Here is an 18,023-nt window from a genome sequence, read left to right on the forward strand (position 1 = left end):
TGTCTATCACCCATTCATCCTTGTCTTCAATTTTAGTAACAAGGGCCTTTTCCTTATTTTGAATAATAGGTACCGAAGCATATTCCTTAATAGCTAAAAATACCCATTCCTTACCACTACTAGATCCACTAGTCAAATCTTGTGTCGGTTCATCATCAAAATCAATCACACCTTCCTCATCCACATAGTAACATGATTTTTCTTTTGTACCTCTTGTACTTATGCTTGTTCTGATAATCATGGTTAGGCCTAAAATATCTTCTAGCTTTCTACTCAAATCTTCAATTCCTCTCAGGACATATAGATACAAAATGGTCTATCTTATTACATGCAAAACATTGAAGAGGTGATTTTCCTTCATACTTACTTTTTGTCAGACCTTTGGCTACTCTTCTAGCAAATAGGGCTTCAATTTTCTCAAACTCATCATCTTCTTTCTTCATTTCCTCCAGTTCCTTTGCATATAAATCTTTCCAAACACTCTTGCCAGTTGATAATGTAGGTGCATGAAAAGAAGATTTAGTCTTTGTAGCTCCTTAAGGACCAAATTATTCAAGCTCAAAAGAAGACAATTTTCCAACCAAAGTATCTTGGTTAACAGAAGTGTTAGCCATTGTTCTCAGCTCATTAACTGCAGTAGCCTTCATCTTGTAAGCCAGTGGCAAATCTCTCAAAACTTTAGAAAAATCTAATCTTTTCTCAAGATCCACCACAATATTGAATTCCCATAATAATTTCATTAACTCTTTCCATGAAATAAGTAATCCTTTCATCTTCTTTCATCTTCAAGTTCTCATACCTTACTTGGTAACCATCAAGTTTAGCAGTTTTAATAGTAGGGTCACCTTCATTCAAAGCTTCCAACTTATCCCATATAGCCTTCACATTAGATCAGTTAGTTAATCTCATAATTTGTTGATCAGATAGTGCGCTCAAGAGTGCTTCTCTAGCTCTACAATCATTTTCAATGTCCTTATCCAGGCTTGTTGGAGGAGGATTGCCAGATGCCGAATTATGAGGAGTATAGCCTTTCTTCATGATCTCCCAAATTTATTTCCCAATACATCTCGAATGAGTCTCCATCTAAATCTTCCATACTATAATTTTTTGAATAAACCTTAGGGGTTTCTCTCTGAAAAAATAAAGGAATTTAATTTTCTAGTTTCCATAGGATCTTCCTCAAGCGTTTAAGCTTTTGCAAAAGAGGACCAAGCTCTAATACCAATTGTCAAGATAACCGGTGGACAACTAAGAGGGGGGGTGAATCAGTTGTCAATAGATTATAAAACTTTAAGCTCACAAAACCTTCTATTGGAATGCATAATCCAAATACCAGAATAGAAGATGTAACAATTAACAATAAACATAAATTATAGAGTAATTAACCAACCATCCATAACACACAACACCAAGATTTGTACGTGGAAAACTTGATAAAGGGAAAAACCATGGTGGGAAGCCTACCCATAGTTAGATAATACTTTTGCAGAAAGTATGTGATTAAAATAAGAGGGGCTTGTGCATGCAATAAGACACACTACCTAAAGCACACTGCTCATCACAAAAGGAGCCTCACTGACTACAAAGAAATCCAAACTACAATCCAGAAAGATAAGTGAACTGCAAGAATAGCATATCCTATGACTAAGTACAATTCTGGTTAAGCTCAATACAAAAGGTCTTAAACCTCTTTCACAAACCTAATTCAATCACCTATGATCGACCAAAACCTATACATATCATTACAACATTATTCGCACACAAATAATCTTATATCACATAAACCCATGATCTACAAAGAGATCTTACATCATATTTATACCTACCCAGGACCTAAACAGTTAGGTTGACCACCTACAAGATAATACATTAGATCCATTACATAATCCCACAAACCAATGATAAACCAAGTTGGCCTAAGACCAAAACAGCATAATCCAAACAATAAATCCAACTGGTGATGCATCAAAAGCATCAACCAACATGTTACACAAATCGGTCCCTAACCTGAAAGAATAAGATTGGACCTATAATAGGTCAACATAAGCCAAATGAAATACCACCAATCAACTGGAACATGAACACGATAACCATTAGCATCCTAATAACCTTCTAGAAGCTGCACCAACACCACTTATCAGATTCATCAAAAGATCTTCATCAAAGCGCTATCAGTAAAACCCTTACTAGTGACCAAAAGGCTTACTAGAACAAATGATAGCATCTAGATCATCAATTCCTAAACCAACTAAATGCGACATGCACCAAGAATACATGAATAACCAATCCAAGTCAATACCACAATCTGGACCAAATCGGAGAATACCAAAGATGGTCTCTAGATCAATATCATAGTCCAACCACTCTACCAGAAGTCGGTAAACAACAAAATATCTAGTGTTGACATCAATGACAAAACATCAATGCAACACATAATCAATTCCTCCAAATTTACAACACTTTATTCCTTTTTGTCATTGTCAATGAAGATCTGTTGCGGGCCCACCTTGTTGTTGCTCATGTCCAAAAAGCTAACTACTGCAAGAAACCAAAACTGCCTACCAGTCTATCACATCAAATAGTTAGCTAATTAATTGTTTGTATTCCTTACTCCTCCTTAATGTAAGTATTACTCCATTCACCATATTCTTCATATGATGGCCATTTAAAATTCATGACCTCATCAGCCTTTTCTTTATATGGAGTATGCTTAACCGCTACCTGATTTTCCTCTCTTTCAAATGACTCAAAGAATGTTCTTGTACATATTATTTTGTCCATGTTGTCCTCCAGCATGCCAGTATTGAGCTCCTCACAAATCAATTCTACTTGGGTGTTGATGACTCTTTCTGCCTCTTCTTTCAAACATTGTAAAGCCTTAATTACCCCATTTTCATCTACAATACCTAGAAGAAGTGTTTCATTCAGCTCACTGAAGTCACTCATCAACTCCCTTATCTTTCTTTCTATACTTTCTGGCAAAATCTGTGCTTCTTGCATTGACTTCACCAACAAATGGGCTGGTTGAAGCATAGGTTGCCTCTCAGCATGGTATTTTGAAGCCATTGACATTATTCTAAGTTCATTTCCCCTTTGTAACCATTTTGTAAACAAAGGGATTGCCACTTCCTTATCTCTATCAAAACTGTAAATAACATTAAATAATAGAGAATATAAATAATGAATTCTATTTAACCTACTATCCACCTTCTCAGTCAAATGAGTTAGCATTGAGCTAACTATCTCTCTTTGCCTGCATGCAGACTGATCCTCTGACTCCTTAGCTTATTTTCCAACTCAATGACCTTCTCCAAAAGTTGAACACTTGTTGGATCAATTGATCTAGTAGGTTCTTCATCATCAACATATAGCACTAATGATGTTCTTGGGAGATTAGTCTCACTATCAAATTGAACTATTGCATCTACATGAGAAATAGGTGGAGACATAGATGTTGATGGTGTTTATGCAATTGTAGGAGTGGAAAAGGATGCTCCTATTTTTCCCTACTCAAGAAGTTGAACTCTAGTTTGTACCTCCACACATATCTTTTGAACTACACTATAATCATTGAGAATCTTTTCAAACTTCTTCATAAGTTCTTATTTTTCCATGGCCTCCCTCTTAGATGTTTCATGGGCCAATTTGGCGACATCAATAGCTAACTTTGAGGCCTCAACATTTGATGTATTAGAGGCTCTTTTTATGAAGAGGCTTCCCCTCAAGTTTGGATTTATATCATTGATATAAAGCCTTCTAGACCCCTGCTCTAATACCCATATTGCCAAGGTGGCATAACCATCTACAAATTTTGATCCTTTCAATTCCAACCTTGCTTCTTCATCTAAATTGAATTGTTGCTCTTTTTATTTCCTAATGGCATCAAACGCCACTACATCTTCTATATCCTACTCAGGTCAAATTAAGACCCTGACTTGGTTTATGATGATCCGGCCTTCATCTATAGTGATTCTTCTAAATTCTTTTATCATCTCATTCTTGACTTCTTCTTGATTTTCTTGGTCAGAGCTTTCTGGCCTTTGGGCCTTTCTCTTAGCACTTCTCCTTTGGTATTCTTCTATTTTTATTTTCTATATAAATTGCAAGAAGGTTGGGCTTGTCACAAAAGCCTCATCCTCAAGAAATTTATCACATGCCTCCTTTCTTGCATCTCTAAAGGCTCTACCTTGAATATCTAAAGGAGTGAGGTCCAATTCTAATGCTAGTGGCATAGGAGGAATACCAATCTTCATATCTACATCTGTTACTACAATGGTATCATCCTTTTGTTATTCTTCCATGTGTTGTTCCACTCTTTGTTCTTCAAGTTGCCTTGGAGTTTAAAGAGGCACATGTGGTGGTGACAGACTCTTGGTTGATTCTTCAAGATCAATGATCTTGACCCCTTTAAAAGGTTTTATTTGTATTTTTGTGGGTGGATTTGTCTTCGTTATTTTATTTCATTTTCTCCTCACCAACTCTTCACTATCACTGCTACTCTCCTCTTCACTACTTGTTTCTTCTCTTACCCTCTTTGGAGAAGGCTCATAACTAGGTCTTCCTTCTTCTCGCCCATCTATTCTTTGAGGTGGATGAAGTCATGGGCCTGGTGGTTTCATTCTCAATTGTTGAATCGAGGTTACCTCTTCTAGTGCTATGGGTGTAGGTTGTTGTACATTTCTTCTCTCAACCTTCTGACCTTGGACTTCCTCAAGTATGGTTCACTTTTCTTTTAATGCAAGAATTAATTCATCAAAATTGTTTATCACACAATCATATTTGGTATTAATGGAGTGAACTCTCTCAATGGATCATAGCTTAGATCCATTTTTTTCTCTATATCCCATAGCTTCCTAAAAGCTATCCATTTCTCCTTTCTCCAATTTTGAGTCATGAAATCAAACTCATTCCTTATTATATCTTTAGGGAAGTTATGATCATGGGGCATTATACCTCCTTTAATTATTTCCCTGAACATATTATAAAACCCTTCAGGGCCACTATGTCTAGCTAAGTTGACCCCTAAATGATATGGTGTAAAAATCTTATCAAAATGCACATATCCCCCTTTAATAATTACAAAATATGGAATTGGTATAATCAAGGAAAATAGTCCCTTTTCCTCTCCCTTTCAACTCCTTATCATGTATGCATCCTGTTTGCCACATCATTTTAGTAAAACCCAATCTTAAAGGAACATTAAAAGGTAATACATGTGGCTCACTAGGGAAGGCATAAACTCTAATCATTGTACTGATAGGATAAGGGATAATCTCCCCCCAATTGTTCTCAATCGTCAAAAGTAGCAGTTTGTCTTTAGGTATTATAAATTAATGCAACTGTTGTTGTCAATTTGGAGGAATTGATTATGTGTTGCATTAATATTTTTCATTGATGTCAACACTAGTTATTTTACTATCTACCGGGTTCTGGTAGAGTGGTTGGATTATGATGTTGATTTGGAGATCTTCTGTGGTATGGTCCAGTTTGTGGAATTGGTTTGGATTGGTATTTCATGTGTTCTTGATGTGTATCACATTTAGTTGGTTTGGGATTTGATGATCCACATGCTATCATTTTTTCTAGTAACCCTTTTGGTCATTGATAAGGGTTTTACCAGCAAAGATTTGTTGAAGATCTTTTCATGAATCTAATAAGTAGTGTCGGTGTGGATTCTAGAAATTTATCAGGATGTTGATGGTTATCATGTTCATGTTCTAGTTGATCGGTGGTGTTTCATTTGGTTTATGGAGACCTATTTTAGGTCTAGTCTTAATATTATGGACTGGTTTATGTAACGTGTTGGTTGATGCTCCCGATGCATTACTAGTTGGATTTATTGTTTGCTTTATGTTGTTCTGGTCTTAGGCTAACTTGGTTTATCATTGGTTTGTGGGATTATGTAAAAGATTTATTGTATTATATTTTAGGTGGCTGACCTAATTGTTTAGGTCCCAGGTTTTTATAAATATGATGTAAGATCTCTTTATAGATCTTGGGAAAAAGGTTATGGGATTATCTATGTGCGAATAAGGTTATAATCATATACAAAAGTTTTGGTCGATCATAGGTGATCGAACTAGGATTGTGTAATAGGTTTAAGACCTCCGATATTGCGCTTAACTGGAACTGTGTGCAGGCATAGGAGATGATATTCTTGCAGTTTATTCATTTTTCTTGATTGTAGTTTAGATTTCTTTTCTAGTTAGTGAGGCTCCTTTTGTGATGAGTAGTGTGCTCTAGGCTATTGGTCTCCCTACATGTGTAGGCCCCTCTTATTGTAATCACATACTTACTTCATAAGTATTATCTGACTATGGGTAGGCTTCCCACCATGGTTTTTCCCTTAACCAGGTTTTCCATGTACAAATCTTGGTGCTATGTGTTGTAGATGGTTGGTAATTGTTTTGTGATTTATGCTTGTGCTTAATTGTTATATCTATATTTCGGTATTTATTTTATGCATTCCAGTAAAAGGTTTTGTGTGTTTAAAGTTTTATAATTTGTTGACAACTAATTCACACCCCTCGCCTCTCAGTTGTCCACCAGTTATCCTAATAATTGGTATTAGAGCATGGTCCTCTCTATAATAGCTTAACTTCTTGAGGAAGATCCTATGGCAACTAATACTTCATCTATAGTTGTTTTCCAGAGAGAAACTCCTAAGCTTGATTCAACAAATTATAGAGTATGGAAGATTCAGATGGAGACTCATTTGAGATGTATTAGGAAAGTGATTTGGGAAATCACTGAGAAAGGCTATACTCCTTATAATCTAGCATCTAGAAATCCTCCTCTAACAAACTTGGATAAGAACATTGAAAATGATTGTAGAGCTAGAGAAGCACTCTTGAGTGTACTTTCTGATCAACAGATAATGAGATTAATAGACCAATCATCTACAAAGGCTATATGGATAAGTTGGAGACTCTGAATGAAGGTGACCCTACTATTAAAATCGATAAACTTAATGGTTACCAAGTGAGGTATGAGAACCTAAAGATGGAAGAAGATGAAAGGATTACTTCTTTTATGGAAAGAGTTAATGAAATTGTTATGGGAATTCAGTGTTGTGTTGGATCTCTAAGTAAAGATGAGATTGTTTCTAATGTATTAAGAGATTTTCTACCAGCTTACAAGATGAAGGCTACTGTAATTAATGATCTAAGAACAATGTCTAACACTTATGCTTAAAGGGATACTTTGGTTGGAAAGTTATCTTCTTTTGAGCTTGAAGAATTTGGTCCTCAAGTAGCTGCAAAGACTGAATCTTCTTTTCATACATTTGCATCATTAATCAGAAAGAGTGATTGGAAAGCTTTATATGCAAAGGAATTGAAGGAAATGAAGAAAGAAGATGATGAGTTTGAGCAACTTGAAGCCCTATTTTCTAGAAGAGTACCTAAAGGTCCGGTAGGAAGTAAGTATGAAGGAAAATCACCTCTTAAATATTTTGCATGTAATAATATAGATCATTTCACAAAAATTCAAGATTTGAGGAGAAATATAGAAGATATTTTACACCTAACTATGATTATTAGAATAGGAATAAGTATAGAAGTAACAAAGACAAATCATGTTACTATGTAGATGAGGAAGGTGTGATTGATTCTGATGATGAATCGACACAAGATTCAACTAGTGGATCTGATAGTGGAAAGGGAAGGGTATTTCTGGCTATCAAGGAAGATGCTCTAGAACTTATCATTCAAAATGAGGAAAACACCCTTGTTGCTAAAATTTAAGACAAGGATGAATGGGTGATAGACAATGGATGTTAACATCATTTGACTGGAGATAAAAGGAATTTTCTATCTTTACAAGAATTCGATGGTGGTCTAGTTAGATTTGGAGATGACTAAGCATGAATGATCAGAGGAAGAGGAACTATATCATTGGATGATAAGAATAAAACTGATAATGTTTATTATGTTAAAGGTTTAATGCATAATCTTTTGAGTGTAGGAAAGTTGGTGGATAACAGATTTCAATTATAGTTTAAGGATGAAAAATGAAAAATCATCAACAAATCTGGAATGGAGATTGCAACTAGTACTCAGACTAAAGGTAACATCTTTCATTTGAACTCTAATGAGAAGACATGTTTAATTGTGCAAATTGATGATATGGCTATGGCATAAGAGGTTGTGTCATGTGAGTTTTGATTGCATTGTAAAGATCAGTTCAACTAAGGTTGTTAGAGATATACCTAAGATTGTGAAGCCCTATAATCCGATATGTAAGGAATGTCAAATGGGAAAGCAAGTTAGAACTTCTTTTAAGAGTATACAAGACAAATCTAATGATGTCCATGATCTTATTCATATGGATTTGTGTGCTCCTACTAGAATAAAAAGTTTTTAGGGTGATAGATATTTTATGCTTATCATTGATGACTATTCTAGAACGTTGTGGGTTGCTTTTCTAAGGGAGAAATCTGAAGCTTTTGAAAAGTTTAAGATCTTTAAAGCTAAAGTTGAAATAGAGACAGGGTTGATGATTAAATGCTTAAGGGTAGATCAGGGTGGTGAATTCACATCCGATGAATTTAATAGTTATTGTGAGAAGTATGAGATAAGGAGATAGTTGTCTGCACCCCAGACACCTCAGCATAATGGTGTTGTGGAAAGAAAGAACATAACTATCTTGGATGTAGCTAGAACTATGATGATGGAAGCTAATCTGCCTCATATCTATTTGAGATAAGTTGTGAGCACGAAGGTATATACATTCAATGAAGTTCATATCAAAGGAGACACTGGTAAGACACCTTATGAGATATGATTTGGTCATACACCTACAATTAAGTATTTCAGAATATTTGGTAGTAAATGCTATATTAAAAGAGATGATTCCATGGAAATTTTGATCCTCGATGTGATGAAGGAATATTTCTTGGTTATACTAATCAAATAAAAGCATATAGATGTTATAAAAAAAGATTGCAAATAATTGTGGAGAGTGCTAATGTCAATGTGGATGAGCAGTATAAAGGTCAAATCAGAGCTTATGAGAGAGAATCAGAAGTAGAGATAATCATAACTAGACTGTTAGCACTTGTACTAGAATATAATTTTGAACCAGTTACCCTGGCAGTATTAGAAAATTCAATAGTAACTGAAGATCAGAGTAGAGAAATAGAAAATCAGAAGACTCCTAGGTATGTAAGGTTAAATCATTCAGAAGATCACATCATTGGAGACAAGAACAAAGGAGTAATAAAAAGAAGAAGGTTGGTAGCTGATGAGGTATGTTTAATTTCTCAAGTTGAACCAACATTAGTTATTGAATCTTGTAAAGATGAATGTTGGATGAGAGCTATGGAAAAGGAATTAGATCAGATAGAAAAGAACAACACATGGACTTTAGTTCCCCAACCTAAAAATAAGAATGTTATTGGAACTAAGTGGGTCTTTAGGAATAAATTGAATGAGGATGGAGAATTTGTGAGGAATAAGGCTAGATTGGTATGTAAAGGATATTCTTAGAAGGAAGAAATTGATTATGATGAGAATTTTTCTCTGGTAGCTACGATTGAAGCCGTGAGACTATTTCTTGCTTATGATGCACATAAGAAATACAAGGTTTATTAGATGGATGTCAAGTTTGCATTTATGAATGGAGATCTTGAAGAGGAAGTTTGCATTGAGAAACTTGATGTATTTTCACTTTCAGATGACAAAAACATGGTTTGTAGGTTAAGGAAAGCTTTATATGGATTGAAACAAGCGCCTAGAGCTTGGTATGCTAGATTGGACAAATATATTTTGAAGCTTGGTTTCACTAAAGGTAATGTTGACAATAACTTATATTATAAGATCATTGATAATGACATATTTATTATTGAAGTCTTTGTTCATGATTTCATTTTTGGAGGTGAGGATAAGTTATGTATGGAATTCTCTGATAATATGGAGAATAAATTTGAGATGTCTATGATTGGGGAGATGAAATTTTTCTTAGGTTTTCAGATTACTCAGACTGATAAAGGTATTTTCATCTATCAAACTAATTATGCTAGAGAATTGTTGAAGAAATTTGGTATGGGAAATTCTAAACTGGTTGATACTCCTATGGTTACAAGTGAGAAACTGACAAAGAGTGATGCATCAGCTCCGATAAATCATGTACTTCTTTATCTATTGTTGAAGATGAATATGTTGTTGTTTCTACTAACTATACACAAGTTCCATGTATGAAGAAAATGTTGAAGGATATAAGGGTAGATTTATATGAACCAGTAGTTATTCACCATGATAACTCTGTTGCTACTAACATATCAAAGAATCTAGTTGTTGGCTTCAAAATCTGATTCTCTTTAACATCCTTAATATAATATGATTGAACTCTATTTAGAAGAGATATCAAAGGTAAGGAAATTCTCAAAACAACATATGACAAGGTTTGATTAAACCTTCTACACTTCGGACTTGCTCAGAGTCTAGGTGGGTATATCTTTGTGAACTAACTTCACACTTTCAAAAAATAAATCCACAACAAACCAGTCCAGAAACCAGTGGATTTAATCACCTTGAAACCAACCGAAACAAAAGAATGCAAATTATACTCATATTCAATATTGTGACCAACAAAACATGTAATAGACAATTTCAATCAATACCAGTGCCTTATCCAAGGTCACAGAGTCATCTAAAATTCAGACAATACTCCCCAAACAAAATATCTTTACACATCCCATTGGCTTGACTTCTGTTAATCCTTATATGTGCCTAACACTTATAAGAATCTGTGCATATCAAATTAAACTATGATCATCAAGATTCAAAGTTCCCTACAAAGAATTCACTGGTAGGAGTGATCCCTGCATCTTTAATTTCCCTCCTAAAGAGAAAAGCTAGCGAACACATCTACTAAAAATTGCCTTGCAACCCCATTCAAACAAAATAACCCTAGATTATTCAGAATGAAAGTAGTAAACAAATTGCAGACACACTTGAAGATGACACAAAGTTTACTCAAAAGCTGATGGTCTGTATATTGATATATTCTTCAAGAAAGTATTACAAAAACTGTGGAATTTTCTCCATTACACTTAGAAAAGCTCAGCTATGAATTTCTGCAGTGTTTTCTTACAATTCTTTGCAATATTTTTTAACATAGTCCTGGTATCCATTTATAACAACATGGATGCACAAAGCTTTGGACTTTCCGAGGAGAGTTTGTTACAATCATTTCTTTCAAAACAAAGAAGTTACAAAGCCTTTCACAAAAATAGTTACAAGTCCTTTTCGGCCTCTGCGGCTTCTTCAGCAAGCTGTTCGGTTGCAACCTATTCTACCTTTTCAGGGACACTCTCTAACTACTCCAGATCATGGGTGGCATATTTCGTTGTCCACTCATCATACACATCATCGATCGCCCATGAAAAATTAATCATTTTAGCCTTGGCCTTGGTCAACCTTTTCCAAGATTTTCTCATCTTGTTGACTTCTGAATTGAGAAAACCATAATGTGCCTTAATTTTCTCTATCTCCTATATTGTCACAACAAAGAAGGAAGCATCATCTAGATCAATAATTCCCTTGATTCTTGCTGACAGTTTGGCTTCTACCTCCTTAAGCCACATTTGTTTGTCCTTCAATTGATCTGGGCTAGCAAAAACTCTTGGGAGCAACTCAAAAACCTGATCAACATATTCCTTTTTGCACAAGTTAACTTTCCTATCAACATTATCCACCCTTGCTGCTAATTGTACTAAATCTTTAGTGATGTCACAAGTGGATTTAATGATAGGATTGGCCTTTGCTTCATCATAAGAAGCACACATAAACTCTAAATCTTGCTCCCTAGGCCTCCATTTTTCAAATATAGGTGTCAACATGGACTTATCTCCTTTGAGCTCATTCCATATATCCAAAATTTTACCTACATTATTGTATAGCAATGAGGCATTCACGGTACCTGCAAAACTAGTGACAGTGGCCTTTACTCTATCCTCATACTTCTTTGCATACGAGGCTTGAGCCTGTTTTAAATTCTCTAACTCTTGAGGAGTAATCTCAATCATTTGGGAGCTAGAAGGTGCTGGAGACGGTGGGAATTCAATGATAGGGCTAATAGGTGGAGATCTGGCAGGAGAAGAAGAGATCATCAGTGTTGAGGATTCATCATGATGATACTATCCTGCTAGTTGCTTCTGCAATTTAGCAATGATGCTATCTCTGTTCCTTACCTCTTCTTGGGCATTAGTGTAAGCTTTTAAAAGTGTCTCCAATTTAACCTGGAGATCTGCCTTTTCCTTAGCTTCCCTTTTCGCAACTACAACATTAAATTTTTTTAGTTTCTAGTACAGTGCTAGCAGCTTCCACTACCCCAGTAGTTTGCACCCTCTTCACCATCATCCCTCCAAGGTAACTTGACATTGAGGTGTCCTTTTTCTTCTTATTTTCATCTCTTTTAAAAGACCACATAACTAATGCAAAATTGTCTTTATTGAAAGTGACTCCCTCCATAGGTTTAGTCTCCTTTCTTACTGCTTCTAGGACTAAAGCATCTGCTATATCCCATTCGAGGAGAATAAGTACTCCAGCCTAAGCCACCATGTCTCTTCCTTGCTGAGGAGTTATGGTTTTAAATTCTTCAACCATTTCTTGCTTTATTTCTTCCTCTATTGTAGCTAGGTCTTTATGAGGCTGCTCACCCTTCCTTTTCTCGTACCTTGCATTGTATTTATCAATGCTCTGCTTCCACACAAATTGCATGAATACTTCTGATGAGATGAACTTGTCATTAGCCAAGAAATCTTCACTGGCTCGCTTGGTCTCAGGATCCCATTCTTGGCCTTTGAATAAACCAGTGATGATATTCATTTCAGCAGCTAAGGGGTCTTCTGGCATTCCTTCCTCTACTTCATCATAAGTGTATTCAATTTCCCCTAGACTACCTAACTGCAATAGTTGCTCAGCTACTGCCTATTCATCTCCTATATGGATAGGTGATTGAGATGGGGAGTACAAAGGTTTTTCAAGTTGTACCTCTTTTCCCACTCTTTGTTTCTTTGGGCTACTAGGGATGTCAATGACATCATGTATCTTCCTCCTACCTTTAGAGGCAGAGGGATCCCCTGAAGTAGGCATAAGTAAAATGTAATTAGACTTCTTATGTAGCATGTAATTACCAGGAGGGACTAGCCTAGAAAATGCAGATCTATTAAAAATCAACCTTTCTTTCTTAGGGTTATTCTTGATTACAACCTCCCTCTTTTCTTTTAGTGTTTGCATCACCTCCTCAAAACTAAGAATCAAAAACTTCATCTTCTCTGCGAAGGGGTGAGAGCTAGATAAAGGGTCATAACTTATGTCAAGTTGGTGCACCAAATCTAAGGCCTTCTTATAGGCTATCCACTTTTCCTTTCTTAGCTCTTGTTCATCTAAATCAAATTCATTCCTAATGAGGTCTTCAAGGAATTGAAATTGATGGGGTTTAGCTTTGCATACAGCCCTCTTCCTAAACATACCATTAAAGAAATCTTTGGGGTCAGCACACCGAGAGACTACAATTGATAAATGATATGGCTGGAGGAAATCTCCAAAACATTTCCAACCTCCTTTGGTTATCACAAATTGGTGTACCACAGTAATTGTAGAGAAAATAGTCCCCTTACCTCTACCTGTCAATTCTGCCTCTTGCACAACAACAATCTGCCTAAGAATCTTTGCAATTCCCACTTTAAGAGGGACCTAATAAGGTAACAAAAATGGGGTACCTGTGAAACCATATATTCTGAAAACTGTTGAAATAGGGTATAAGTAAATATCACCCCAATTGTGGACAATTTTTATGTCCTCTGCAAACTCTTGCGGCCTAATACCTAATGAATTCCAAAAGCACCTTAGGGACTCTTGGGTTTTCCAAATAGATAAGGGTCCAAATTTTTCATGCAAAATATTTATCAAACCTTAGAAAACTTGCATCTTCTATGTCCCATGATAGAACTATGCTCCATAATTGCACTGGCATCTTTTCTCCATCCTTCTCTTTTACAAGGTCCATCCCAATTGCAAAATAGTCACCACCTTTGAATAAAAACAAATGCATAAGAAGGGAGTACCACCCGAAGGGCCTATCTACTTTCCCTTTCTTGATCCCTATCAATACATTATGGATAGCATCAGTTATAAAAGAAGCATAACCAAAAGTTATTTCCACAAAAGGATTCAAAATCTGAGCAACCATCAACATGTAGTGAGTAGGCATACTTGCTTCAGCATCTTCCTGTAGGATTTGGTAGAGTGACCAGTATAATCCTTTAGCCCTAAGGGTAAACAAATTTAGAGAAAAGGGCTCTTCAGTATTAGGTCCCACAACAATCAACCCACCTATCGTCAAAAAGAATTCTTTGAGAGGCCCGTTTCTTAGGTGATTTCTTTGCACATTATACACCTGAGCTAGTGATTTAAAACCAATAGGCTCTAGAAAATAAGTGTATTCATTTAACCCAAAGGCATTCCTAAATTCCTGATTATTAATTTCAATGAGGGTCTTCCCACTGATATCCTTAACACTTCTTGAAGTTGGGTCATAGTTATGTGCAATCTGAGTTAGAAGATCTGCATCAAGGAAAACCCCAGGAACCACCAACTTTTCAACATCCAGCTCCCATATACTATTTTGAGGGGCTGGAGAATTTCTCATACTGAACCCAACCTTGAATAATCCCAACCCAGACATCCCTACTTGACGGTCTCTTAACCAATTCCCCTTATCATATAAACCCTCTCCTATTTTCAAGCGAGAAGCTCTTGGCACCAATTCTTTCATTTTGGAAGCCACATTAGTTGACAACGTCAACTGTTCAAGGAAATCATCAAAAATGGCCCTCTCATGATAATTGAACTTTCCTGAGAATTGCCTTTTAGGTGCCATCCCTTTTAGAAAATTAAGAAAGCAATTCAACAATCTCCTTCAATTGTTCTATGACAAATTAAAGCCTCGATAAAACACACAGTTAAAAAATGATGGCTGAACAAAAGAATAGAGAAACCTACTTGTACTTGAAGGAATTAACTCTGCAACTAAAGAAGTCCACTCTGCAACTGCTTCTTTACAAGTGCTCTTTAGAATGATATCTCAATTTAATTGATACGAGATCATATATGGCGGTTGGGCTCTTAACTGCGACATTGATTCCACATGCTTGGTCGTCCCTTCAGAATTGAATTCATGAAAGGATTCAAAATTTTCACTGCAATGGGTCATAGTGCCCATGCATTTTCTCTTTTCGCTATTCCGTAAAACTTATTTTCTTGGCAACTTTACTTTGTGAAATAACGTCGGCCGTCTGATCAAATTAGAGTTGATCATTCTTTATAGTAGCTTAGTACTTTTACCCTTTTCAATGAGCCTTATTTTGTTTTTCCATTTCACAAGTTTTACCCTGTGAGCACCTTACCTTTGTGAAACTACGCCAAGCATCAGATGGGACCCAAGCTGCACGACCTTTAACCTTCACTAGGACAATTAGCTTTTTCACTAACCACACCTTCACTTGATAGCTAACGGGTTTTCGCTATTTCGCATAGCTTAATTTGCATTCAACTTTAGGTTGTGAAATAGCGGCAACCGTTAGATCAAACCATACTTGATTATCATTTACACTTCATGTTCTCTTTGCCTTTAAGAATGAAAAACCTTTTCGCCATTTCACAAGGGTTGAAACGCGAGCACTTCACCTTTGCAAAATAATGCGGGCCATCTGATCAAATGAGACTTGATCGATCTTTACACTTTAAACACTTACCTCCAAACGTGGGCCCTCTGACTTAACTCTGAACACCTAGCATCTAGTCATCTTTCAAGCTGACATGTTGATCTTTGATTTGCTGAGAGAAAAATATTAAGTTCCTCTCTATTTTCACCCCCTGTATCTGTCAAAATACCTCTATCCCATGGTATCTTTCTTTTCTGGGACCCACCTTCTTTGAAACTCTCAGACCCACCTCATTGACTGTTGTATTTTCTGCCACGTGCCATCATCTTACTTGCCTTCAGGACTAGCCAGACCATCCGCTTGGAATGCCACATCATTTTCGCAACTTCACTGGTTTTAAACCATGAGCCATTTTGTCTTGCAAAATAGCACGAACCGTCTGATCAAAAGAAACTTGATCGGCCTTTACACTAACTAAAAGCCTTGGCTCTGCACTAGGTCCTGCTTCTCTATTGGCTACGTGCTGCCATGTGGCACTCAACCACTGGCTTTGAAAAACCTTTCACATTCAACTCAACATCGATCACGTGTCTTACTTTTATACCGCCGGTTCCACCTTGGTGGGCCCACGGCTTCTTCTAAAACCACGTGTCCATGGACACATTACCATCTATCATGACACATGGATGGTCCTCTTTTACTTTTACTATTTCACAAGGTATAAATCATGAGCATCTTACCCTTGTGAAATCATGTGGGTCATTAGATCATTTTCCAGTTGCTCAGTGCTTAACCATTTGAATAGACTTTGGGAGGGGTGGACCCTCTGACTCAACTTTGAACACCCGGTGTCCAGTCACCTTCAAAGCTGACATGTCATTTTTTCAATTACCAAGGGAAAGCACTAGGCTCTGATTAATTCTTGACACCTGTATCTACTAGGTCATCTCCTATCCTGCGACCTGACTCACCTCTAGGACCCACCTTTTAACCTTTAATCCTGACTTGCTGATTGTTGTAGCTTATGTCATGTGCCGCCATTCTACTCACTTTCTTTGACTAGCTAGACCACCTAGTTGGCATGCCATGTCATTTTCGCAACTTCACTAGTTTTAAACCACGTGCAACTTCTCCTAGCGAAATAGCGAAAGCCATACATCCATCCGCGAGATGCGCACTACTTACTGGGCCCAACAACTTTAGGAGAAATACACTTAAGGCATAAAATTTTGTAATTAATTCACATGACCACCTAGGAAAAAGACAAGGGGGGACACTTCCTATGATCCTAGGACCCATTACTTAAGTGGATAAAGTAATGAAAGAATAGAAACCATAGGGTTTTTATCAAACACTAGATGATTTAGAATAAAAAACCCTAAACCCTTAAGACCTAACACAGAGCTGAAGCAATTGAAGATGCACCTTACTCAAGATTTCAAAATCATAGCCAATTATGGGAAAAGAAAAGCCCATTTTTAATCAGTGATAACAGCGGCTCTGACTTGGGATGGTTGATCACAAGGTCAACACAAGAAAACTCAAAAACTCTGGAGAAACAGACCAAAACACAGACCCAAACAGAAAAATAGGAAGGAAACAAAATATGTACAAACAAAGGACCTACTGTGCATGGACATCAAGAGAAGTAATGCTTTAGGAATTGTTCATGCACTGGAAATTCCTGTACTTCATCATTCATATTCTTCACAAAATATGAATCCTTACCATTTATGTCACAGAGCGCAAAAGGACCAATCCATAATGATTCAAAAATTTTGTGCTTTCCTTTGTCCTATCCTTTTGCATTCCACTGAAGAATAATGTCATCGATTTGAAACTTCCTTAATGATGTTCTTTTATCAAAAAGATACTTGGATTGCAATTGGATTTTCTGATTTCTTTTGTGAGCTAAAGCTCTAAGCTCTTCCACCTCAACAATTTGGATCATTCTGTCTACCATAGGTTCAGATAACTCCATATCCTCATCTTGCAAGAACTTGTAAACTGGAAGAAGATTATTTACTGGCAATCTGGCTTGAGCACCATAAACCAGTTCAAAAGGGGACATTCCAATGGCCTTCTTGACTGTTATTCTATCTGCCCACAAGGCTAACTTCAATTTTTGATCCCAAGACCTCTTATTTTCTTTAAGGATTTTCTTGATGATAGTCAAAAGGCTTTTATTGCTGGTTTTTGCTTGTCCATTCCCCTGAGGGTGGTAAGGTGAAGAGTAGGACATGAGTATTTCGTGACTGGTACAAAATCTTACAAACTCTTCTGATCTAAAACACATGGCATTATCCATTACCAATATTGCAGGTGTTCCAAATCTAGTTACAACATTATCCAT

Source organism: Cryptomeria japonica, chromosome 7 (genome assembly GCF_030272615.1).
Source record: "Cryptomeria japonica chromosome 7, Sugi_1.0, whole genome shotgun sequence".
Lineage (NCBI taxonomy): Eukaryota > Viridiplantae > Streptophyta > Pinopsida > Cupressales > Cupressaceae > Cryptomeria > Cryptomeria japonica.